General features: G+C 39.1%; 1 non-coding gene across 1 annotated transcript; it reads left to right on the top strand.

The window, feature by feature from the left end:
* The first annotated feature begins 26,813 nt into the window (after window positions 1-26,813).
* LOC130970893 (small nucleolar RNA R71) lies at window positions 26,814-26,921 on the top strand. The gene has a single exon (XR_009082139.1). It is a non-coding gene; the product is annotated as a small nucleolar RNA R71 (small nucleolar RNA).
* Window positions 26,922-27,189: the final 268 nt, after the last annotated feature.

Here is a 27,189-nt window from a genome sequence, read left to right as displayed (position 1 = left end):
GTCCTTAAATAGAAGGATGTGAGAAGAGGGGAAGAATTTTTGAAAATAAAGTAAAAGATTTAAAATAATTAAAAGAAATTTTGAAAATTTGATTGATGATTTTCAAAAGTTAAGAGTGGGAAAGAAATTAAGTGATTTTTGAAAAAGATTTTGAAATTAGAAATAAAAAAGATATGATTGAAAAGTTATGGTTTTAAAGAGATATGATTGAAAAGATATGATTGAAAAACAATTTAAAAAGATTTGATTTTTAAAATTAATGACCTGGCTAACAAGAAATTTAAAAGATATGATTCAGACGTTAAACTTTTCTCAACAGAAAAGGCAACATAGTTGAAATGTTGAATCAAATCATTAATTGCTTGCAAGTATTTTTGAAAAATGGAAAGAAATTGATTTTGAAAATATATGATTGAAAAGATATGATTTGAAAAAGATTTGATTTTGAAAAATTGTGAAAAATTGAAAAAAAATTAAATTAAAAACAAAATCTTCCCTCTTGTACCATCCTGGCGTTAAACGCCCAGAATGGTATCCATTCTGGCGTTTAACGCCCAAAACTCTACCTTTTTGGGCGTTAAACGCCCAGCCAGGTACCCTGGCTGGTGTTTAAATGCCAGTTTTCCTTCCTCACTGGGCGTTTTGAACGCCCAACTTTTTCTGTCTAATTTCTCTGCTGTATGTTCTGAATCTTGAATTCTCTGTAGTATTGACTTGAAAAGACACAATTTAAAATTTTTTGGATTTTTTAATGATGAGGAATAATCAAAATGAAACTAAGATCAAATAAACAATGCATGCAAGACACCAAACTTAGAAGTTGGTATACTATTGACACTAACAAATTGAGAATGCATATGAGAAACAACAAAATACTCAAGACAAGAGAATTTAAAGATCAGAGCAAGGAAATCATCAAGAACAACTTGAAGATCAATGAAGAACATAATGCATGTAATTTTTGAAAATTAGAAGACTAAAAACATGTAATGGACACCAAACTTAAAATTAGACACTAGACTCAAACAAGAAACATAAAAATATTTTTGATTTTAAGATTTTATAAATTTTTTTGTGCTTTTTCGAAAATTAAAACGCTTAAACATAAAATAACTTTACCTAATCTAAGCAACAAGATGAACCGTCAGTTGTCCAAACTCAAACAATCCCCGGCAACGGCGCCAAAAACTTGGTGCACGAAATTGTGATCATCAATGGCGCCATCAACATGGTACGCTCAATTGCAATCTCAACTCTTTATCACAACTTCGCACAACTAACCAACAAGTGCACTGGGTCGTCCAAGTAATAAACCTTACACGAGTAAGGGTCGATCCCACGGAGATTGTTGGTATGAAGCAAGCTATGGTCATCTTGTAAATCTCAGTCAGGCGGATTCAAATGGTTATGGAGGATTAATGATTAAAGAACATAAAATAAAGATAGAGATACTTATGTAATTCATTGGTGAAAATTTCAGATAAACGTATGGAGATGCTTTGTCCTTTCCGTCTCTCTGCTTTCCTACTGTCTTCATCCAATCCTTCTTACTCCTTTCCATGGCAAGCTTTATGTTGGGCATCACTGTTGTCAATGGCTACAGTCCCGTCCTCTCAGTGAAAATGTTCAACGCGCTTTGTCACAGCACGACTATTCATCTGTCGGTTCTCGATCATGTTGGAATAGAATCCAGTGATACTTTTGCGTCTGTCACTAACGTCCCACAATCGCGAGTTTGAAGCTCGTCAGAGTCATTCAATCCCTGAATCCTACTCAGAATACCACAGACAAGGTTTAGACCTTCCGGATTCTCAAGATTGGCCGCTAATGGATTCTAGCTTATACCACAAAGATTCTGATTAAGGAATCCAAGAGATATACATTCAAGCCTTGTTTGCATGTAGAACGGAGGTGGTTGTCAGGCACGCGTTCATAAGTGAGAATGATGATGAGCATCACATAATCATCACATTCATCATGTTCTTTGGTGCGAATGAATATCTTAGAACAAGAATAAGCCGAATTGACTGGAAAACAGTAGTAATTGCATTAATACTCGAGGAACAACAGAGCTCCACACCTTAATCTATCGTGTGTAGAAACTCCATCGTTGAAATTACATAAGTGATAATGGTGATCATTGGCTTCGGCCCCAGAGAGGGAACCAGAAGAACCAAGATGAAAATACAATAGCAAAAGGTCCTATTTATAGAGAACTAGTAGCTTAGGGTTTACAAAAATGAGTAAATGACGTAAGAATCCACTTCCGGGCCCACTTGGTGTGTGCTTGGGCTGAGCATTGAAGCTTTCATGTGTAGAGACTTTTCTTGGAGTTAAACGCCAGCTTTTGTGCCAGTTTGGGCGTTTAACTCCAGCTTTTGTGCGAGTTCCGGCGTTAAACGCGGGGAATTCTTGAGCTGATTTGGAACGCCGGTTTGGGCCATCAAATCTCGGGCAAAGTATGGACTATTATATATTGCTGGAAAGCCCAGGATGTCTGATTTCCAACGCAATTGAGAGCGCGCCAATTGGACTTCTGTAGCTCCAGCAAATTCACTTCGAGTGCAAGGAGGTCAGAATCCAACAGCATCTGCAGTCCTTTTTCAGCCTCTGAATCAGATTTTTGCTCAGGTCCCTCAATTTCAGCCAGAAAATACCTGAAATCACAGAAAAACACACAAACTCATAGTAAAGTCCAGAAAAGTGAATTTTAAATAAAAACTAATAAAAATATAATCAAAACTAACTAAAACATACTAAAAACATACTAAAAATAATGCCAAAAAGCGTATAAATTATCCACTCATCAGTAGGTAGAAACATGGTTCAGAAATTCTACTCAAATCTGTGGCAAACAGAGAGGCAGAGAATGACTGGAACCGCTTTCTATACCTTTCAAACCATGGTTAGAGGGAAGATTATTTACTTCCACCTTGACTGAATAAGAGAGGTCTTCAAGCTGCCTCAAACTACAACATGATCCAGAATTCTTTAATAGGAGAATGGTAAGATCAGATAAGCACTTAGACCAAATTCTAGAGGACATATGCATCCCTGGAACCAAGTGGACAACCAGCACAAAAGGTGTTCCAAACCAACTCAAGATAGGGAATCTCAAACCAGTTGCTAGGGGCTGGCTGGATTTCATTGGGCATTCCATACTGCCTACCAGCAACCGCTCCGAAGTCACTATCAAGAGAGTAGTGATGATCCATTGTATTATGCAAGGAAATGAAGTGAAGATTCATCATCTGATTTCTTGTGAGCTCTACACAATTGTAAATAAGAACTCCAAGGAAGCCAAATTGGCTTACCCAAACTTGATTTCCTGCTATGTAAATAGGCTGGGGTGAAGATGGGAGTAGATGAGTCCATCCCAGTCGAACATCCAATCACCAAGAAGTGAATAGAGGGACAACAATACAAGAAAACTCCATCAAAAGGAGGGCACATGAGTTCCTCTCAGAAATCCCTCAGATTGACTACTGGACCCACCCAGAAGCATCTGTCAACAAGCTGCAAGAAACTATGGATCAACTTAAGGAAGAACAGCAAAATCAAAATAGTATGAACTGCAAGCTACTTAAAGAACAAGAAAAGTAAGGGCGTGAGCTATAGGAACTGAAGCACCAGAGGCTCTCCTTTGAGGGACCAGATACCCCACAGATTGAAGGAGCATCCATCTCCCAAAATAAAGGTTGTTGAGTCATAATCTTAACTCTGTGATAACTTCTGCTATTAGAAATCTATTTTAGGAGGCATATGAGTAGTGGTAGTTAGTATTTTTATTTTTATCATCTCTAAGTAAGCTATAATTTATTTTTCTCATCATCATTAAACATAAATGAAATAGCAGATAATTTTAGAATAAGGAGGTAACTTTTTCGAGTTCTTAATAAGAAAACTCAAATTATTTATATGTGGTGGCAACACCTTTTGTTTTCTGAAAGAATGCTTAAACAGTGCATATTTTTTATCTTGTTGTTTATGAATGTTAAAACTGTTGGCTCTTGAAAGAATGATGAAAAAGAGAAATGTTATTGATAACCTGAAAAAATCATAAAATTGATTCTTGAAGCAAGAAAAAATAGTGAAAAAAAATTTTAGTGCAAAAGAAAAAGAAAAGCAAGCAGAAAAAGCCAATAACCCTTTAAACCAAAAGGCAAGGGTAAAAAGGATTCAAGGCTTTGAGCATTAAGGGATAGGAGGGCCAAAGGAATAAAATCCTGGCCTAAACAGCTGAATCAAGCTGTCCCTAACCATGTGCTTGTGGCATGTAGGTCCAAGTGAAAAGCTTGAGACTGAGTGGTTAAAGTCGTAATCTAAAGAGTGTGCTTAAGAACTCTGGACACCTATAATTGGGGACTTTAGCAAAGCTGAGTCACAATCTGAAAAGGTTCACCCAGTTATGTGTCTATGGCATTTATGTATCCGGTGGTAATACTGGAAGACAAAGTGCTTAGGGCCACGGCCAAGACTCATAAAGTAGCTATGTTCAAGAATCAACATACTAAAACTAGGAGAATCAATAACACTATATGAATTCTGAGTTCCTATGGATGCCAATCATTCTAAACTTCATAGGATGAAGTGAGATGCCAAAACTGTTCAAAAGCAAAAAGCTACTAGTCCCGCTCATCTAATTAGAATTGAGCTTCATGTAAAACTCTGAGATTGCCTCCTGATCTTCTTGCTATCCTATTTTGTTTATATAGTTGCTTGGGGACAAGCAACAGTTTAAGTTTAGTGTTGTGATGAGCGGATATTTTATACGCTTTTTGGGGGAATTTTCATATAGTTTTTAGTAGGATCTAGCTATTTTTTAGTATATTTTTTTTAGTTTCTATGCAAAATTCACATTCCTGGACTTTTCTATGAGTTTGTGTGTTTTTCTGTGATTTCAGGTATTTTCTGGCTGAAATTGAGGGACCTGAGCAAAAATCTGATTCAGAGACTGAAAAAGGACTGCAGATGCTGTTGGATTCTGACCTCCCTGCACTCGAAATGGAATTTTTGGAGCTACAGAAGTCCAAATGACGCGCTCGCAATTGCGTTGGAAAGTAGACATCCAGGGCTTTCCAGAAATATCGAATAGATTATACTTTGCCCGAGTTTAGACGATGCAAACTGGCGTTCAACGCCAGCCTTCTACCCTATTCTGGCGTTAAACGCCAGAAACAGGTTACGAGCTAGAGTCAAACGCCAGAAACAGGTTACAAGCTAGAGTCAAACCCCAGGAATAGCCTATGCACATGAAAGCTTCAATGCTCAGCCCCAGCACACACCAAGTGGGCCCCGGAAGTGGCTTTCTACACTATCTATCTTAGTTTACTCAATTTTTGTAAACCTAGGTTACTAGTTGAGTATAAAAACTACTTTTAGAGATTTATTTTATACCTCATGACATTTTACATCTGAATTTGTATCTTTGACGGCATGAGTCTCTAAACCCCATGGTTGGGGGTGAGGAGCTTTGCTGTGTCTCGATGAATTAATGCAATTATTTCTATTTTCTATTCAATCACGCTTGTTTCTATTCTAAGATATTCATTCGCACTTCAACATGATGAATGTGATGATCCGTGACACTCATCACCATTCTCAACCTATGAACGCGTTCCTGACAACCACTTCTGTTCTACCTTAGATTGAATGTATATCTCTTGGGTTCCTGGTCCATGCGTTTGATTGCCTCTCCTGACAACAGAGCCTTCAATTCCTTGAAATCAGAGTCTTCGTGGTATAAGCTAGAAACAATTGGCAGCATTCCTGAGATCCGGAAAGTCTAAACCTTGTCTGTGGCATTCTGAGTAGGATCTGGGATGGGATGACTGTGACGAGCTTCAAACTCATGAATGTTGGGCACACTGATAGTGTGCAAATGGATCAATGGATCCTATTCCAACATTAGTGGGAACCAATAGATGATTAGCCATGTATATGGACCCTTTTCACTGAGAGGACAGCTGGTAGCCATTGACAACGGTGATCTACCAACATACAGCTTGCCATGAAAGGAGACCTGCGTGCGTGAAGAAGAAGACAGTAGGAAAGTAGAACTTCAGAAGACAGAGCATCTCCAAAACCTCAACCTGTTCTCCATTACTGCATAACAAGTATCAGTTAATTCATGCTCTTTTACTCTTCGCAATTAAAATTAAGAACCACTATTGATATCCTGACTAAGAATAATAAGATAACCATAGCTTGCTTCAAGCCGGCAATCTCCGTGGGATCGACCCTTACTCACGTAAGGTATTACTTGGACGACCCAATGTACTTGCTGGTTAGTTGTGCGGAATTACAAAGTGTGATTGTAATTTTTGTACACCAGGGTCCCTAAAGGCAACAAGTTCATTCCGAGGGGAGATTTGGAGAGATCTACAACTACAACACCCTCTGAAAGGAAGACACCCACGGCACCACCACCAAGTCTACCAACTTCATCAGCTGCTTTACCCTTTCTCCATCCTCTTCCATAATTATTTGAAGACATCTTGCACGATATCTACCGCAAGGATCATTTAGAGCAAAAGCGTTTTGAGTGGATAGCGGCAAGGCAAGAAGGAATAGACCCCAGCCCACCACCTAGAGCTTCTTTCGAGCCAGCTGGGGAGGAGCATGATGCAGTTGACCAACCCAATTTTGAGTCCACCAGCTGAAGGTGGCCCCTCTTCGTCCTCCCGAAGCGTAAGCATGCATGGAGAACCGTGCACAAACTAAGTGTGGGGGAGGATCGATGATTCAAAGGGGTGTAAAATTTCTCTTTTCAAGGCACTTTGCAATGTTTCTTGTAGTGCCTTTTCTTTATTTTGAGTAGTTTTATGTCTATTTTATCTTATTTGGTTGCTTGTAAATATTTCTTTATTGTTTATGGATATTTAGTAATTAGAATTTGTATGTTGCATGATAGAATGAATAAGTTGGTGAAACACCAAGGAACTTGCATGAAATCTTTTCTAGGGCGTACCATTGATTGAATTGAAGGAAATATTATGTTTGCCAACTTGCTTGAAGTAATTTATTTGTAGAACATGGAAAAGAGCTCGAACAACATACCTTGTGAGTCGTGAGCTTTAATAGATGGTTGCATATTTTCAACCATAATGTTGTTCTTGTGTGTGATTATTACTCCTTTTTTATTGTCATCATTGATTTGCATGATTCTTTATGTCCTGTATTTGTGTTTGAATGCATCTAGCATGATTGAGGCCATGTTTGTTGATAAACTTACTAACCTATATGGCCAACCCTTGCATGCACCTTTGTGAACCCCTTTGAGCCTATGAATCTCCTTTTGTTCTGATGATAGCACATTACTCACCTTAAGTGGAAAACCATTGATGTCCCCAAATTACTCTTTAATTAGCTTGGGTGGATTAGTGTGTAAATTCTAAGTGTGGGGGAATTTTGGGAAAGGTTGGTGATAGAGACATGAACTTATTGCAAAAAATGTTTGGCAATTAGGTAATGCTCATGCATTTCATTAATGAACACTTATGCATTCATAGTTCAATTTAAGAAAAATAAAAATATTTTTGTGCATAACAAAGTATGAAATAAAGAGTTAAATAAAGGATGCATATGCCATGTTTGAAAAGAAAATGCATGAGTGAGGTGAGATAGAAAAAGAAGAGAAAATGGGTAGATAGGTTATAATGATATGTATATATAGGTGCTGTAGGATTAGGTGGACACTCAAGCTAATCAAAGAACTAATTCTTTAAGTCCACTTAGCCATATTTCATCCTACCTAAACCCTAGCCCCATTACATCCCTCTAAAGACCTCATGATATTTGTTATTCATGCATTAAATACTAGTTGATTGTTAGATGACCTGCAAATTTTTGAAAGGCATGATAAAAGGAGAATTGAGTGATTAAACCCTAAACACTAAGTGAATTAAGTAGATACACATCCGGTGAGGGGTTCGATCGCTCATTTCTATGTTCTTATGCTTTATATTGTATCTTCTTGCAAGTTGTTCAATTAGATAGTTTTGAAAATTCTAATTCAATTCTTTGGACATTGATCTTAATGCATGGACTCTTTGCATTGGCCCTAAAGCTTTCTTGTGATGGATTGAAATTTCATAGTTTGTTTCTACCAACTCTCATTAGAGTATATTGGCGATTAGCCTTAGGATAGTTGCATGCATTTAAGTAGTTTATAGCATAAGTCATTTTCCCTTTCACCTATCTCATTTGAGTGTGTTTAGCATGAGGACATGCTAGTGATTAAGTGTGGGGAAATTGATGAATCCATATTTGATGATGATTTTTGGTTAGAATTTAATGGATTCCATCACATAAACTTGCACTTATTCCCTTGAATAGTATGCTTTTGAACTTTCCTCCCAAATTGTGCTTGATTAAGAAAATATGCCCTTTTGTGCTTAATTTGATCTATTTTATTCCATTTGCCTTCCATTCGATGCCTTGATGTGTTTGTGAGTAATTCCAGGTGTATAAGGTAGGGATGGGTTGGAGTAAATGGAAGAAGAGCATGCAAAGTGGAGGAAATATGAAGAATCAAAGGAGATGAGTTCAGAGACGTATGCGTGCGCATAGCCCCTTATGCATCCGCATAGGAGCCCAAACAGAGTGCATAGATCATTTTGAGCGCGTCGCGCGTCCAGCCAAGCATCGCCTAGTGTGCATGCGCACAGCTACTTGTGCATATGCACAGGATGGAATTTTCGCAAAAGTGTGCAGACGCATATGACTTCATTAAAGAAGCACGTGACTCGCGATTTGAGGGCTATGGAGGCCCATTTCTGATGTTTTTTAGCTCATATTGGAAGGGGAATGACGGACATAACATAGCATATCACTAGGATAGTTTAGGAGTAGTAGTAAAGGTTTTTAGTTTTAGTTTTCTCTAAGTTTTTTTCATCTTCTCTACTAGGGTTTCTATTAGGGTTTTTGGTGAACGAAATTGTGATCTCTACTTTTCACAACTCAAATAGTCCCCGGTAATGGTTCCAAAAACTTGGTGCTCAATACCGTGGTCTAAACATAATTTCACAACTTCGCACAACTAACCAGCAAGTGCACTGGGTCGTCCAAGTAATAAACCTTACGCGAGTAAGGGTCGATCCCACGGAGATTGTTGGTATGAAGCAAGCTATGGTCACCTTGTAAATCTTAGTCAGGCAAATTCAATTGGTTATGAATGATATATGAATAAAGCATAAAGATAGAGATACTTATGTGATTCATTGGTGAGAACTTCAGATAAGCGAATGGAGATGCTTTGTCCCTTCCGTCTCTCTGCTTTCCTACTGTCCTCATCCAATCCTTCTTACTCCTTTCCATGGCAAGCTGTATGTTGGGCATCACCATTGTCAGTGGCTACAATCCCGTCCTCTTAGTGAAAATGTTCAATGCACCCTGTCATAGCACGGCTAATCATCTGTCGGTTCTCAATCAGGTTGGAATAGAATCCATTGATTTTTTTGCGTTTGTCACTAACGCCCAGCCTTCAGGAGTTTGAAGCTCGTCACAGTCATTCAATCATTGAATCCTACTCAGAATACCACAGATAAGGTTTAGACCTTCCGGATTCTCTTGAATGTCGCCATCAATTCTAGGTTATACCACGAAGATTCTGATTAAGGAATCCAAGAGATAAACATTCAAGCCTTGTTTGCTTGTAGAACGGGAGTGGTTGTCAGGCACGCGTTCATAAGTGAGAATGATGATGAGCGTCACATAATCATCACATTCATCAAGTTCTTGAGTGCGAATGAATATCTTGGAATAAGAATAAGCGGAATTGAATAGAAGAATAATAGTAATTGCATTAATACTCGAGGTACAGCAGAGCTCCACACCTTAATCTATGGTGTGTAGAAACTCCACCGTTGAAAATACATAAGAACAAGGTCTAGGCATGGCCGAATGGCCAGCCTCCCAATGATCTAAGATAGTATAAAACTACTCAAAGAAAGCTACCAAGATGAGAATACAATAGTAAAAGGTCCTATTTGTAGAGAACTAGTAGCCTAGGGTTTACAAAGATGAGTAAATGACATAAAAATCCACTTTCGGGCCCACTTGGTGTGTGCTTGGGCTGAGCATTGAAGCTTCTATGTGTAGAGACTTTTCTTGGAGTTAAACGCCAACTTTTGTGCCAGTTTGGGCGTTTAACTCCGATTCTTGTGCCAGTTCCGGCGTTTAACGCCGGGCAGTTTTGAGCTGATTTGGAACGCCGGTTTTGGCCATCAAATCTCGGGCAAAGTATAAACTATTATATATTGCTGGAAAGCCCAGGATGTCTACTTTCCAACGCCATTGAGAGCGTGCCAATTAGGCTTCTATAGCCCCAGAAAATCCACTTCGAGTGCAGCGAGGTCAGAATCCAACAGCATCTGCAGTCCTTTTCAGCCTCTGAATCAGATTTTTTGCTCAGATCCCTCAATTTCAGCCAGAAAATACCTGAAATCACAGAAAAACACACAAACTCATAGTAAAGTCTAGAAAAGTGAATTTTAACTAAAAACTAATAAAAATATACTAAAAACTAACTAAAACATACTAAAAACATACTAAAAACAATGCCAAAAAGCGTATAAATTATCCGCTCATCACAACACCAAACTTAAATTGTTGCTTGTCCCGAAGCAACTGAAAATCAAATAAGATAAAAAGAAGAGTGATGAGCGGATAATTTATACGCTTTTTGGCATTGTTTTTAGGTAGTTTTCAGTAAGTTTAAGCTACTTTTAGGGATGTTTTCATTAGTTTTTATGTTAAATTCACATTTCTGGACTTTACTATGAGTTTGTGTGTTTTTCTGTGATTTTAGGTAAATTCTGACTGAAATTGAGGGATTTGAGTAAAACTCTGAAAAAGGCTGACAAAAGGACTGCTGATGCTGTTGGAATCTGACCTCCCTGCACTCGAAATGGATTTTCTGGAGCTACAGAACTCCAATTGGCGCGCTCTCAACGGCGTTGGAAAGTAGACATCCAGGGCTTTCCAGCAATATATAATAGTCCATACTTTATTCGGAAATCGATGACGTAACTTGGCGTTGAACGCCAAGTACATGCTGCTGTCTGGAGTTAAACGCCAGAAAAACGTCATGATCCGGAGTTGAACGCCCAAAACACGTCATAACTCGGAGTTCAACTCCAAGAAAAGCCTCAGCTCGTGGATAGATCAAGCTCAGCCCAAACATACACCAAGTGGGCCCCGGAAGTGGATTTATGCATCAATTACTTACTCATGTAAACCCTAGGAGCTAGTTTATTATAAATAGAACTTTTTACTATCATAATCTCATCCTGGATTGTATTTTGAATCTAGTGATCACGTTTTGGGGGCTGGCCTCTCGGCCATACCTGAACCTTTCTCTTATGTATTTTCAACGGTGGAGTTTCTGCACACCATAGATTAAGGGTGTGGAGCTCTGCTGTACCTCAAGTATTAATGCAATTCTATTTTCTTTTATTCAAATCTCTCTTATTTTTATTCCAAGATATTCATTCGTACCCAAGAACATGATGAATGTGATGATTATATAACCCTCATTATCATTCACACTTATGAACGCACGTGATTGACAACCACTTCCGTTCTACATGCAACAGAGCTTGAATGTGTATCTCTTAGATTCCCCAACAGAATCTTCGTGGTATAAGCTAGATAGATGGCGGCATTTATGAGGATCCGGAAAGTCTCACCTTGTCTGTGGTATTCCGAGTAGGATCCTGGGAATCCGGAAAGTCTCACCTTGTCTGTGGTATTCCGAGTAGGATTCCGGTAATGAATGACTGTCACGTACTTCAAACTTGCAAGTGCTGGGCGTTAGTGACAAACGCAAAAGAATCAAGGGATTCTACTCCAGTAGGCGCGGGAACCAACCAGTGATTAGCCGTGCTGTGACAGAGCGCGTGAGCGTAGTTTTCACTGCGAGGATGGGATGTAGCCTTCGGCCAGGTGATGCCTCCAAACGATTAGCCATGCGAGTATTGAAAGTAGCCATCGTCAAACGGTGAACCCCTATAAACAGCTTGCCATGGAAAGGATTAAGAAGGATTGAGTTGAAGCAGGAGAATAACAGGCGTCCTTGAGCATGCAGTATCTCCATTCGCTTGTCTGAAATTCCCACCAATGAATCTGCATAAGTATTCTATCCCTTTTTATTTTATGTTTATTATTAATTTTCGAACCCATAAACAATTTAATCTGCCTAACTGAGATTTACAAGGTGACCATAGCTTGCTTCATACCAACAATCTCTGTGGGATCGACCCTTACTCACGTAAGGTTTATTACTTGGACGACCCAGTACACTTGCTGGTTAGTTGAATGGAGTTGTGGATTCAACCAGTGCCATAATAATGACTTCATTCAAAATAGTTAGAACATGGATCACAATTTCGTCCACCATGTTTTTGGCGCCGTTGCCGGGGATTGTTCGAGTATGGACAACTGACGGTTCATCTTGTTGCTCAGATTAGGTAATTTTCTTTTCAAAAATCTTTTTCAAAAATTTTTCTTTTCTTTTTCGTTTTTCTAAAATATATTTTCGAAAAAAAATTAATAAAAATCCAAAAAAAAATAATAAAATCATAAAAATCAAAAATATTTTGTGTTCTTGTTTGAATCTTGAGTCAATTTGTAAGTTTGGTGTCAATTGCATGCTTTAAAAATTTTTTGCATTTTTCGAAAATCCCATGCATTCATAGTGTTCTTCATGATCTTCAAGTTGTTCTTGATAAGTCCTCTTGTTTGATCTTGATGTTTTCTTGTTTTGTGTTGTTTGTTGTTTTTCATATGCATTTTTTGTTTGTTAGAATCCATGCATTAAAAATTTCTAAGTTTGGTGTCTTGTATATTTTCTTTGCATCAAAAATTTTTCAAAAATATGTTCTTGATGTTCATCATGATCTTCAAAGTGTTCTTGGTGTTCATCTTGACATTCATAGCATTCTTGCATGCATTCATTGTTTTGATCTAAAAATTTCATGCATTGAGTATTTTTGTTGTTTTTCTCTCTCATAATTAAAAATTCAAAAATAAAAAAAATATCTTTTCCTTATTTCCCTCCAAATTTTCGAAATTTTGGGTTGACTTGGTCAAAAATTTTTTAAATTAGTTGTTTCTTACAAGTCAAGTCAAAATTTCAATTTTAAAAATCTTATCTTTTCAAAATCTTTTTCAAAAATCATATCTTTTTCATTTCTTTTATAATTTTCGAAAATTTCAAAAATATTTTTCAAATTATTTTCAAAATCTTTTCCTTATCTTTACATAATATTTTCGAAAATTCACTAATAATTAATGTGATTAGTTCAAAAATTTGAAGTTTGTTACTTTCTTGTTAAGAAAGGTTCAATCTTTAAGTTCTAGAATCTTATCTTGTAGTTTCTTGTTAGTGAAGTAAATAATTTCAAAATTTTTGAATTAAATCTTTTTATCTTTTATTTGATCTTTTTCAAAAATTTTATCTTTTTCAAAATTTGATTTCAAAATATCTTATCTAACTTCTTATCTTCTTATCTTTTTCAATTTTGATTTCAAATCTTTTTCAATCAACTAACTAACTTTTTGTTTGTGTCTTATCTTTTTCAAAACCACCTAACTACTTCTCCCTCTTCTATTTTCGAAAATATCTCTTTCAAAAATTCTTTTTAATTAATTAATTGTTTCAAATTTTAATTTCAATTACATTTATCTCTAATTTTCGAAAATCACTAACCCTTTTTTTAAAATTATTTTCGAATTCTCCTTCCTCTTTTCTTCTTCTATTTAATTATTTGTTTACTAACACTTCTATTCACCTCTCTTCATCCATAAATCCGAATTCTTCTTCATCCTTCTACACCCTTCTTTTTCTACTAACATAAAGGAATCTCTATACTGTGACATAGAGGATTCCTGTTTCTTGTCTTGTTTTCTTCTCTTTCATATAAGCAGGAACAAGGATAAGGGCACTCTTGTTGAAATTGATCCAGAACCTGAAAGGACTCTGAAAAGAAAATTAAGAGATAAATTACAACAATCCAGAAACAACCTTTCAGAAATTTTCGAACAAGAAAAGGAGATGGCAGCCGAAAATAATAATAATAATGCAAGGAGAATGCTTGGTGACTTCACAAAGCCAACGTCCAAGTTTGATGGAAGAAGCATCTCCATTCCTGCCATTGGAGCCAATAACTTTGAGCTGAAACCTCAGCTAGTTGCATTAATGCAACAAAACTGTAAATTTTATGGACTTCCATCTGAAGATCCTTATCAGTTTTTAACTGAGTTCTTGCAGATCTGTGAGACTATAAAGACGAATGGAGTTGATCCTGAAGTCTACAGACTCATACTTTTCCCTTTTGCTGTAAGAGACAGAGCTAGAGTATGGTTGGATTCACAACCTAAGGATAGCCTGGACTCATGGGATAAGCTGGTCACTGCCTTCTTGGATAAATTCTTTCCTCTTCAAAAGCTGAGCAAGCTGAGAGTGGATGTTCAAACCTTCAAACAAAAAGATGGTGAATCCCTCTATGAAGCTTGGGAAAGATACAAGCAGCTGACCAAAAGATGTCCATTTGACATGTTTTCAGAATGGACCATATTAGATATATTCTATTATGGTCTCTCTGAATTTTCGAAAATGTCATTGGACCATTCTGCAGGTGGATCTATTCATCTGAAGAAAACGCCTGAAGAGGCTCAAGAACTCATTGATATGGTTGCAAACAACCAATTCATGTACACTTCTGAGAGGAATTCCGTGAACAATGGGATACCTCAGAAGAAAGGAGTTCTTGAAATTGATACTCTGAATGCCATATTGGCTCAGAACAAAGTGTTGACTCAACAGGTCAACATGATCTCTCAAAATCTGAATGGATTGCAACATGCATCCAACAGTACTAGAGAGGCAGCTTCTGAAGAAGCTTATGATCCTGAAAACCCTGCCATGGCAGAGGTTAATTACATGGGTGAACCTTATGGAAACACCTATAACTCATCATGGAGAAATCATCCAAATTTCTCATGGAAGGATCAACAAAAGCCTCAACAAGGCTTTAACAATGGTGGACGCAACAGGCTGGGCAATAGCATGCCATATCCATCATCTTCTCAGGAACAGACAGAGAATTCTGAACAAAACACCCCTAATTTATCCAATGTAGTCTCTGATCTGTCAAAGGCCACTTTCAGTTTCATGAGTGAAATAAGATCCTCCATTAGAAATCTGGAGGCACAAGTGGGCCAGCTGAGTAAGAAAGTCATTGAAACTCCTCCCAGTATTCTCCCAAGCAATACAGAAGAGAATCCAAAAGGAGAGTGCAAGGCCATTGACATAGTCAATATGGCCGAATGCACAAGGGAGGAGGAGGACGAAAATCCTAGTGAGAAAGACCTCCTGGGACATCCCTCTGATGACAAGTCATCATATACCCATTTTCTATGCTTTTTCATACAAGAAATTGATGATTTGTGGTTAAATATTGAATGCTTTTTGTACTTAAATGATATATTTTCTTGATATTTTAATTTTATAAATCTTGTAGGAAATAAGAAGAAAAAGAAGCAAAGAAGCACAAAAAAGGAGAAAAAAAGAGCTTTGGGGTACACTTTGAAGTTGGGGTACACTTTGGAGCCTTAGGCCACGCTTTTAAAAGCGTGGCCCATGACAAAATCAAGGAAGGAAGCAGCCAGCACGATTCTGCCCTGCCCTTGCCAAGGGCAGGATCGTGATGCACATTAAGTCTTGGAAGCAAAATTTTGGCTAAGTTAAAATCTGGGCGCTAACAGCATGACCATGCCTCCTTCAAAGGGCTATAACTTGAGCTACAGACGTCCGATTGATGTGCTTCCAGTTGCGTTGGAAAGCTGACATTCAGAGCTTTCCAACGATATATCACAATCCGTATTTGGCGCAGAATTGAGGCAGGAACGAGAGGCATCTTTAAGGGCCAAAAATAAGCAAAAATAAACCAAGGAAAAGAAGTAGCGTGTTTGCCTCCTCCGTGATTCGAACTTGGGACATGAAGGAAAGGACCCTGCCCTGCCCTTGGCGCGGGCAGGGCAGCATTTGGAAAGCACACAAATTTGGCGCACCAAGCACCAACGCGCGCACCAAAATCCTTCCTTGGCAGCACCAGCGCGCACCACGATCCTCTCCTGGCAGCACCACAATTTTATGCCATGCCCTTGGCGCGGGCAGGGCAGCGTTTTGCGCTCCTGGCAGCACCAAGGCCGCACCAACCTCATGCACCATGCACCAAATTTCTGCCCTGCCCTCCACAAGGGCAGGGCAGCCTTCTGGAAGCTATTAATTTTGGGCCAAAAATTGAATTAAAAATCCAATTCAATTCATTTCTTCACCAAATCAAAAGCCCACCCAAATCCCAAAATCCAAGGATAGAAAGTGTATAAATAGGAGCTAGTTTGATGTAATTAGGAACCTTTTGCTTAGCTTTTGAATTTTGCACTTTCTTTTGATCTTTAAATTTTAGCAACTTTCCTAGAGAGACTGAACCGAGCTTTCAGAGAATTAGGGAGGAGAATTGATCTCTCTTCTTCCTCGTTCTTGCTTGGTCTTTTTAATTTCCTTGTTTTGGATCTTGGGTGAAGAATTGAAGAACTTCTGTTTCAATCTCACCTTGAGATCTCCTCTTTAATTTTCTGCATAATTGAATTCCACTTTCTGCTCATTTCTTCTTCTTCTGCAATTTCTGCAATTTGCTTTCCTTTATTCCTTTTGCAATTGTTCTTGGTTGGATCAAGGAAGGGAGTGAGATCTAGACTTGTTTTCTAGTCTCATTGATTCCCTGAGATCAAATTTATTTTGAAATTAAATTGAGTTCTTGGCTGCTCTTCTATTTTTACTGTTCCATTGGCTTTCAATTTACTTTCAAGCAATTTAATTCTACTGCACTTGTTCATCATTTTAGATTTCTGTTCATGATCCCAATTCCCTTTCCTGCATTCTGCACTTTCACATCTTTGATTACATTGAGCTTGATTTAATTTCCTGCACATTTACATTTTCTGTAATTTAAATTTCTAGTTGCTTAATCTGCTGCTCTCTTTAATTTCCTGCACCCATTCCCCTTTACATTTAATGCAATTTACATTTCTTGTCATTTAAGATTCTTGCAATTTACATTTCTTGCTCTTTAAGTTACTTGCCAATTTACTTTCTGCAACTTTAAGCTTCCTGCCTATTTACATTCTGCACTTTAAGTTCATTGCTATTTACATTTTGCTGCCACAATTCTCACTTAAATGTTAGCTTGACTAAACTAATCACCCACTAAAATTGCTTGATCCATCAATCCCTGTGGGATCGACCTCACTCTTGTGAGTTATTATTACTTGATGCGACCCGGTATACTTGCCGGTTGGATATGTGTGTTGGAAATTCATTTTTCCGCAAAAACACCATCACCCTCAAGCAAGAAGGAGTTTCCTATTAAGGATTCAAAGGAATCTGAGGCTCATACAGAGACCATAGAGATTCCATTGAATCTCCTTCTGCCATTCATGAGCTCTGAAGACTATTCTTCCTCAGAAGAAGATGAAGATGTGACTGGAGAGCAAGTTGCTCAATATTTAGGAGCTATCATGAAGCTGAATGCCAAGTTAGTTGGTAATGGGGCTTGGGAAAGTGAACCCCCCTTGCTCATTAATGAACTGGATACTTGGATTCAGAAAATTCTACCTCAAAAGAAACAAAATCCTGGCAAGTTCTTAATACCTTGTACCATAGGCACCATGATCTTTGAAAAAGCTCTGTGTGATCTGGGGTCAGGGATAAATCTTATGCCACTCTCTGTAATGGAGAAGCTGGGGATCATTGAGGTACAACCTACCTTGTTCTCATTACAACTGGCAGACAAGTCATTGAGACAAGCTTATGGAATAGTAGAGGACGTGTTAGTAAAGGTTGAAGTCCTTTACATCCCTGCTGATTTCATAATCTTAGACACTAGGAAGGAAGATGATGAATGCATCATCCTTGGAAGACCTTTTCTAGCCACAGCAGGAGCTATGATAGATGTCAACAGAGGTGAATTAGTCCTTCAATTGAATGGGGACTACCTTGTGTTTAAGGCACATGGTCACCCATCTGTGACAAAAGAGAGTAAGCATGAAGAGCTTCTCTCAGTTCAGAGTCAAGAAGAGCCCACACAGTCAAACTCTAAGTTTGGTGTTGTGAAGCCACAACCAAACTCTAAGTTTGGTGTTAAGATCCCATATCCAAACTCTAAGTTTGGTGTTGGGACTATACAACATTGACCTGATCACCTTGTGGCTCCATGAGAGCCACTGTCAAGCTATTGACATTAAAGAAGCGCTTGTTGGGAGGCAACCCAATTTTATTTATCTAATTTTTATTTTATTGTTATTTTGTGTTTTATTAGGTACATGATCATGAGGAGTCACGAAAAAATCATAAAAATTAAAAACAGAGTCAAAAACAGCAGAAGAAAAAAATCGCACCCTGGAGGAAGCACAGGCTGGCATTCAACGCCAGCAAGATGCATCTGGCTGGCGTTCAACGCCAGAACAGAGCACCATTCTGGCGCTGAACGCCAGAAACAAGCAACATTCTGGCGCTGAACGCCAGGAATGTGCCCAGAGAGGAAAAACTGGCGATGAACGCCAGTAACAAGCATGAAACTGGCGTTCAACGCCAGAAACATGTTACATTTGGGCGTTGAACGCCCAGAACATGCACCAATGGGCGTTTGAACGCCAGAATGGTGCACGAAGGCATTTTACATGCCTATTTGGTGCAGGGATGGAATTCCTTGACACCTCAAGATCTGTGGACCCCACAGGATCACCTCAGGATCTGTGAACCTCACAGGATCCCCACCTACCTCGCCCTCTCTCTCTCCATTCATGGTCATCCCTTCTGTTTTTCATTCACCACTCACTCTTTCCCATAAACCCCACTCACCTTCAAAATTCGAAATTCTTTCCCACCCAATCCCACCCATATAGCCGAATCCATCTTCCCTCACTCTCCTCTATTTTCTTCTTCTTCTTCTTCTTCTCTTCTTTCTTCTCTTGCTCGAGGGCGAGCAATATTTTAAGTTTGGTGTGGTAAAAGCATAAGCTTTTTTTTGCCTTTCCATTACCATTAATGGCACCTAAGGCCAGAGAAACCTCAAAGGGAAGACAAAAGCTTCCACCTCTAAGTCTTGGGAGATGGAAAGACTCATATAAAGCCGTCATAGCTCAGTGGTAGAACATATGGCTGCAAATCAAGAGATCTCTGAGATACCTTAGGGGATAAGTTGTCCTCCACACAAATATTGGAAGCAACTAATGGTGGAACATCATGAGCACTCTATCATTCTCCAAGAAATAAGAGAAGATCAAAGAGCAATGAGGGAGGAGCAACAAAGGCAAGGAAGGGACATAGAAGAGCTTAAGAACATCATTGGTCCTTCAAGAAGAAGACGCCACTAAAGGTGGATTCATTCCTTGTTCTTTATTTCTTTCTGTTTTCGGTTTTTAATGTTGTGTTTATTTATGTTTTGTGTCTTTATTTCATGATCATTAGTATGTAGTAACTATGTCTTAAAGCTATGAATAAATTCCATTAATCCTTCACCTCTCTTAAAAGAAAAATGTTTTAATTCAAAAGAACAAAAAGTACATGAATTTCGAAATTATCCTTGAATTTAATTTAATTATATTGATGTGGTGACAATACTTTTTGTTTTCTAAATGAATGCTTGAACAGTGCATATGTCTTTTGATCTTGTAGTTTATGAATGTTAAAATTATTGGCTCTTGAAAGAATGATGAACAAAGAGAAATGTTATTGATGATCTGAAAAATCATGAAATTGATTCTTGAAGCAAGAAAAAGCAGTGAACAAGAAGAAAATGGCGAAAAAAAAAGGAGCAGTAGAAAAAGCCAATAGCCCTTAAAACCAAAAGGCAAGGGTAAAAAGGATCCAAGGCTTTGAGCATCAATGGATAGGAGGGCCCAAGGAAATTAAATCCAGGCCTAAGCGGCTAAATCAAGCTGTCCCTAACCATGTGCTTGTGTCATGAAGGTCCAAGTGAAAAGCTTGAAACTGAGTGGTTAAAGTCGTGATCCAAAGCAAAAGAGTGTGCTTAAGAGCTCTGGACACCTCTAACTGGGGACTTTAGCAAAGCTGAGTCACAATCTGAAAAGGTTCACCCAGTTATGTGTCTGTGGCATTTATGTATCCGGTGGTAATACTGGAAAACAAAATGCTTAGGGCCACGGCCAAGACTCATTAGTAGCTGTGTTCAAGAATCAACATACTTAACTAGGAGAATCAATAACACTATCCGAAATTCTAAGTTCCTAGAGAAGCCAATCATTCAAAACTTCAAAGGAAAAAGTGAGATGCCAAAACTATTCAGAAACAAAAAGCTACAAGTCCCGCTCATCTAATTATAATTAATATTCATTGATATTTTGGAATTTATAGTATATTCTCTTCTTTTTATCCTAATTGATTTTCAGTTTCTTGGGGACAAGCAACAATTTAAGTTTGGTGTTGTGATGAGCGGATAATTTATACGCTTTTTGGCATTGTTTTTAGGTAGTTTTTAGTAAGTTTAAGCTACTTTTAGGGATGTTTTCATTAGTTTTTATGTTAAATTCACATTTCTGGACTTTACTATGAGTTTGTGTGTTTTTCTGTGATTTCAGGTAAATTCTGACTGAAATTGAGGGATTTGAGCAAAACTCTGAAAAAGGCTGACAAAAGGACTGCTGATGCTATTGGAATCTGACCTCCCTGCACTCGAAATGGATTTTCTGGAGCTATAGAACTCCAATTGGCGCGCTCTCAACGGTGTTGGAAAGTAGACATCCAGGGCTTTCCAGCAATATATAATAGTCCATACTTTATTCGGAAATCGACGACGTAACATGGCGTTGAACGCCAAGTACATGCTGCTGTCTGGAGTTAAACGCCAGAAAAACGTCATGATCCGGAGTTGAACGCCCAAAACACGTCATAACTCGGAGTTCAACTCCAAGAAAAGCCTCAGCTCGTGGATAGATCAAGCTCAGCCCAAACATTCACCAAGTGGGCCCCGGAAGTGGATTTATGCATCAATTACTTACTCATGTAAACCCTAGGAGCTAGTTTATTATAAATAGAACTTTTTACTATCATAATCTCATCCTGGATTGTATTTTGAATCTAGTGATCACATTTTGGGGGCTGGCCTCTCGGCCATGCCTGAACCTTTCTCTTATGTATTTTCAACGGTGGAGTTTCTGCACACCATAGATTAAGGGTGTGGAGCTCTGCTGTACCTCAAGTATTAATGCAATTCTATTTTCTTTTATTCAAATCTCTCTTATTCTTATTCCAAGATATTCATTCGTACCCAAGAACATGATGAATGTGATGATTATATAACCCTCATTATCATTCTCACTTATGAACGCACGTGATTGACAACCACTTCCGTTCTACATGCAACAGAGCTTGAATGTGTATCTCTTAGATTCCCCAACAGAATCTTCGTGGTATAAGCTAGATAGATGGCGGCATTTATGAGGATCCGGAAAGTCTCACCTTGTCTGTGGTATTCCGAGTAGGATCCTGGGAATCCGGAAAGTCTCACCTTGTCTGTGGTATTCCGAGTAGGATTCTGGTAATGAATGACTGTGACGTACTTCAAACTTGCAAGTGCTGGGCGTTAGTGACAAACGCAAAAGAATCAAGGGATTCTACTCCAGTAGGCGCGGGAACCAACCAGTGATTAGCCGTGCTGTGACAGAGCGCGTGAGCGTAGTTTTCACTGCGAGGATGGGATGTAGCCTTCGGCCAGGTGATGCCTCCAGACGATTAGCCATGTGAGTGACAGCCGCAGAGGACCATTTTCCCGAGAGGATTGAAAGTAGCCATCGTCGAACGGTGAACCCCTATAAACAGCTTGCCATGGAAAGGATTAAGAAGGATTGAGTTGAAGCAGGAGAATAACAGGCGTCCTTGAGCATGCAGTATCTCCATTCGCTTGTCTGAAATTCCCACCAATGAATCTGCATAAGTATTCTATCCCTTTTTATTTTCTGTTTATTATTAATTTTCGAACCCATAAACAATTTAATCTGCCTAACTGAGATTTACAAGGTGACCATAGCTTGCTTCATACCAACAATCTTTGTGGGATCGACCCTTACTCACGTAAGGTTTATTACTTGGACGACCCAGTACACTTGCTGGTTAGTTGAACGGAGTTCTGGATTCAACCAGTGCCATAATAATGACTTCATTCAAAATAGTTAGAACATGGATCACAATTTCGTCCACCAAAGAGAATATGCAATGAATTCCAAAAACATCTATGAAGATCAGTATTAATTAGATGAGCGGGGCTTTTAGCTTTCTTCCTCTGAATAGTTTTGGCATCTCACTCTATCCTTTGAAATTCAGAATGATTGGCTTCTATAGGAACTCAGAATCCAGATAGTGTCATTGATTCTCCTAGTTAAGTATGATGATTCTTGAACACAGCTACTTTATGAGTCTTGGCCGTGGCCCAAAGCACTCTGTCTTCCAATATTACCACCGGATACATACATGCCACAGACACATAATTGGGTGAACCTTTTCAGATTGTGACTCAGCTTTGCTAGAGTCCCCAATTAGAGGTGTCCAGGGTTCTTAAGCACACTTTTTTTACCTTGGATCACAACTTCATTTTTTTTCTTTTTCTTTTTTTTTTCGCATAAACTTCTTCTTCTTTTTTTTTTGAATTCACTGCTTTTTCTTGCTTCAAGAATCATTTTTATGATTTTTCAGATCCTCAGTAACATGTCTCCTTTTTCATCATTCTTTCAAGAGCCAACATTCATGAACAACAAATTCAAAAGACATATGCACTGTTCAAGCATACATTCAGAAAACAAAAGTATTGCCACCACATCAAAATAATTAATCTGTTATAAAATTCAAAATTCATGCAATTCTTCTCTTTTTCAATTAAGAACATTTTTCATTTAAGAGAGGTGATGGATTCATAGGACATTCATAACTTTAAGGCATAGACACTAAGACACTAATGATCATAAGACACAAACATAGAATACATAAGCATGAAAATTCGAAAAATAGGAAAATAAAGAACAAGAAAATTAAAGAACGGGTCCACCTTAGTGATGGCGGCTTGTTCTTCCTCTTGAAGATCTTATGGAGTGCTTGAGCTCCTCAGTGTCTCTTCCTTGCCTTTGTTGCTCCTCTCTCATGATTCTTTGATCTTCTCTAATTTCATGGAGGAGGATGGAATGTTCTTGGTGCTCCACCCTTAGTTGTCCCATGTTGGAACTCAATTCTCCTAAGGAGGTGTTGATTTGCTCCCAATAGTTTTGTGGAGGAAAGTGCATCCCTTGAGGCATCTCAGGGATTTCATGATGAGCGGGATCTCTTGTTTGCTCCATCCTTTTCTTAGTGATGGGCTTGTCCTCATCAATGGGGATGTCTCCCTCTATGTCAACTCCAACTGAATAACAGAGGTGACAAATGAGATGAGGAAAGGCTAACCTTGCCAAGGTAGAGGACTTGTCCGCCACCTTATAAAGTTCTTGGGCTATAACCTCATGAACTTCTACTTCTTCTCCAATCATGATGCTATGAATCATGATGGCCCGGTCTAGAGTAACTTCAGACCGGTTGCTAGTGGGAATGATTGAGCGTTGGATAAACTCCAACCATTCCCTAGCCACGGGCTTGAGGTCATGCCTTCTCAGTTGAACCAGCTTCCCTCTTGAATCTCTCTTCCATTGAGCGCCCTCTTCACAGATGTCTATGAGGACTTGGTCCAACCTTTGATCAAAGTTGACCCTTCTAGTGTAAGGGTGTTCATCTCCTTGCATCATGGGCAAGTTGAATGCCAACCTTACATTTTCCGGACTAAAATCTAAGTATTTCCCCCGAACCATTGTAAGCCAATTCTTTGGGTCCGGGTTCACACTTTGATCATGGTTCTTGGTGATCCATGCATTGGCATAGAACTCTTGAACCATTAAGATTCTGACTTGTTGAATAGGGTTGGTAAGAACTTCCCAACCTCTTCTTCGAATCTCATGTCGGATCTCCGGATATTCACTCTTTTTGAGTTTGAAAGGGACCTCGGGGATCACCTTCTTCAAGGCCACAACTTCATAGAAGTGGTCTTGATGCACCCTTGAGATGAATGTCTCCATCTCCCATGACTCGGAAGTGAAAGCTTTTGCCTTTCCTTTCCTCTTTCTAGAGGTTTCTCCGGCCTTGGATGCCATAAATAGTTATGGAAAAACAAAAATCAATGCTTTTACCACACCAAACTTAAAAGGTTTGCTCGTCCTCGAGCAAAAGAAGAAAGAAGAGAGTAGAAGAAGAAGAAATAGAGGAGATGGAGATGGCTTTGTGGTTCGGCCAAAGGGGGAGAAGTAGTGTTTAGGTTGTGTGGAAATGAATGAGTGAAGATGGGTTTATATAGGGGTGGAGAGAGGGGTAGGGTTCGGTTATAGGAGGGTGGGTTTGGGTGGGGAAGTGGTTTGAATTTGAATGGTGAGGTAGTTGGTGTTTTATGAAGGATGGATGTGAGTGGTGAAGAGAAAGATGGGATTTGATAGGTGAAGGGTTTTTGGGGAAGAGGTGTTGAGGTGATTGGTGAATGGGTGAAGAAGAGAGAGAGTGGTGGGGTAGGTGGGGATCCTGTAGGGTCTACAGATCCTGAGGTGTCAAGGAAAAGTCATCCCTGCACCAAGTGGCGAGCAAAAATGCTCTCTATGCCAATTCTGGCGTTAAACGCCGGGCTGGTGACCCTTTCTGGCGTTTAACGCCAACTTCTTGCCCTTTCCTGGCGTTTAACACCAGTCTGGTGCCTCTTTCTGGCATTAAATGCCCAGAATGGTGCCAGACTGGGCGTTAAACGCCCATTTGCTGCCCTTACTGGCGTTTAAACGCCAGCAGGTTCTTCCTCCAAGGTGCGCTGTTTTTCTTTCTTTTTTCATTCTGTTTTTGCTTTTTCATCTGATTTTGTGACTTCTCATGATCATCAACGTACAGAAAACATAAAATAACAAAGAAAAATAGATAAAATATAACATTGGGTTGCCTCCCAACAAGTGCTTCTTTAATGTCAGTAGCTTGACAGTGGGCTCTCATGGAGCCTTACAGTTACTCAGAGCAATGTTGGAACCTCCCAACACCAAACTTAGAGTTTGAATGTGGGGGTTCAACACCAAACTTAGAAGTTGGTTGTGGCCTCCCAAAACCAAACTTAGAGTTTGACTGTGGGGGCTCTGTTTGACTCTGTTTTGAGAGAAGCTCTTCATGCTTCTTCTCCATGGTAACAGAGGGATATCCTTGAGCCTTAAACACAAAGGATTCTTCATTCACTTGAATGATCAATTCTCCTCTGTCCACATCAATCACAGCCTTTGTTGTGGCTAGGAAGGGTCTGCCAAGGATGATGGATTCATCCATGCACTTCCCAGTCTCTAGGACTATGAAATCAGCAGGGATGTAATGGTCTTCAATCTTTACCAGAACATCCTCTACAAGTCTATAAGCTTGTTTTCTTGAATTTTCTGCCATCTCTAGTGAGATTCTTGCAGCTTGCACCTCAAAGATCCCTAGCTTCTCCATTAGAGAGAGGCATGAGGTTTATGCTTGACCCTAGGTCACACAGAGCCTTCTTAAAGGTCATGGTGCCTATGGTACAAGGTATTGAAAACTTCCCAGGATCTTGTCTCTTTTGAGGTAATCTCTGCCTAGACAAGTCATCCAGTTCTTTGGTGAGCAAATGAGGTTCGTTCTCCCAAGTCTCATTACCAAATAACTTGTCATTTAGCTTCATGATTGCTCCAAGGTATTTAGCAACTTGCTCATCAGTGACATACTCATCCTCTTCAGAGGAAGAATACTCATCAGAGCGCATGAATGGCAGAAGTAAATCCATTGGAATCTCTATGGTCTCAGTGTGAGCCTCAGATTCCCATGGTTCTTTATTAGGGAACTCATTGGAGGCCAGTGGACGTCCATTGAGGTCTTCCTCAGTGGCGCTCACTGCCTCTTCATTCTCTCCAAGTTCGGCCATGTTGATGGCCTTACACTCTCCTTTTGGATTCTCTTCTGTATTGCTTGGAAGAGTACTAGGAGGGAGTTCAGTAATTTTCTTGCTCAGCTGACCCACTTGTGTCTCTAAATTCCTAATGGAGGACCTTGTTTCAGTCATGAAACTTTGAGTGGTTTTGATTAGATCAGAGACCATGGTTGCTAAGTCAGAGTGGCTATGCTTAGAATTCTCTGTCTGTTGCTGAGAAGATGATGGAAAAGGCTTGCCATTGCTAAACCTGTTTCTTCCACCATTACTATTGTTGAAACCTTGTTGAGGTCTCTGCTGATCCTTCCATGAGAGATTTGGATGATTTCTACATAAAGAATTATAGGTGTTTCCATAGGGTTCTCCCATGTAATTCACCTCTTCCATTAAAGGGTTCTCAGGATCATAAGCTTATTCTTCAGATGATGCATCCTTAGTACTGCCTGGTGCATTTTGCATTCCAGACAGACTTTGAGAAATCCAATTAACTTGCTGAGTCAATATTTTGTTCTGAGCCAATATGGCATTCAGAGTATCAATCTTAAGAACTTCTTTCTTCTGATTCGTCCCATTGTTCACAGGATTCCTTTCAGAAGTGTACATGAATTGGTTATTTGCAACCATTTCAATGAGCTCTTGAGCTTCTGCAAGCGTCTTCTTCAAATAAAGAGATCCTCCAGCAGAGCTATCCAATGACATCTTGGATAGTTCAGAGAGACCATTATAGAAGATACCTATGATGCTCCATTCAGAAAGCATGTCAGAAGGACACTTTCTGATCAATTGTTTGTATCTTTCCCAAGCTTCATAGAGGGATTCACCTTCCTTCTGTCTAAAGGTTTGGACTTCCTCTTTAAGCTTACTCAATTTTTGAGGTGGAAAGAACTTTGCCAAGAAGGCATTGACTAGCTTTTCCCAAGAGTTCAGGCTTTCTTTAGGTTGTGAGTCCAACCATATCCTAGCTCTGTCTCTTACAGCAAAAGGGTATAGCATAAGTCTGTAGACTTCAGGGTCAACCTCATTGGTCTTGACAGTGTCACAGATTTGCAAGAACTCAGCTAAGAACTGATGAGGATCTTCCAATGGAAGTCCATGGAACTTGCAATTCTGTTGCATCAGAGAAACTAAT

This window comes from Arachis stenosperma, chromosome 3 (genome assembly GCF_014773155.1).
Source record: "Arachis stenosperma cultivar V10309 chromosome 3, arast.V10309.gnm1.PFL2, whole genome shotgun sequence".
NCBI classification, from domain to species: domain Eukaryota; kingdom Viridiplantae; phylum Streptophyta; class Magnoliopsida; order Fabales; family Fabaceae; genus Arachis; species Arachis stenosperma.
The sequence above is the reverse complement of the archived record's forward strand: the minus strand, read 5'-3'. Positions and strand labels throughout refer to the sequence as shown.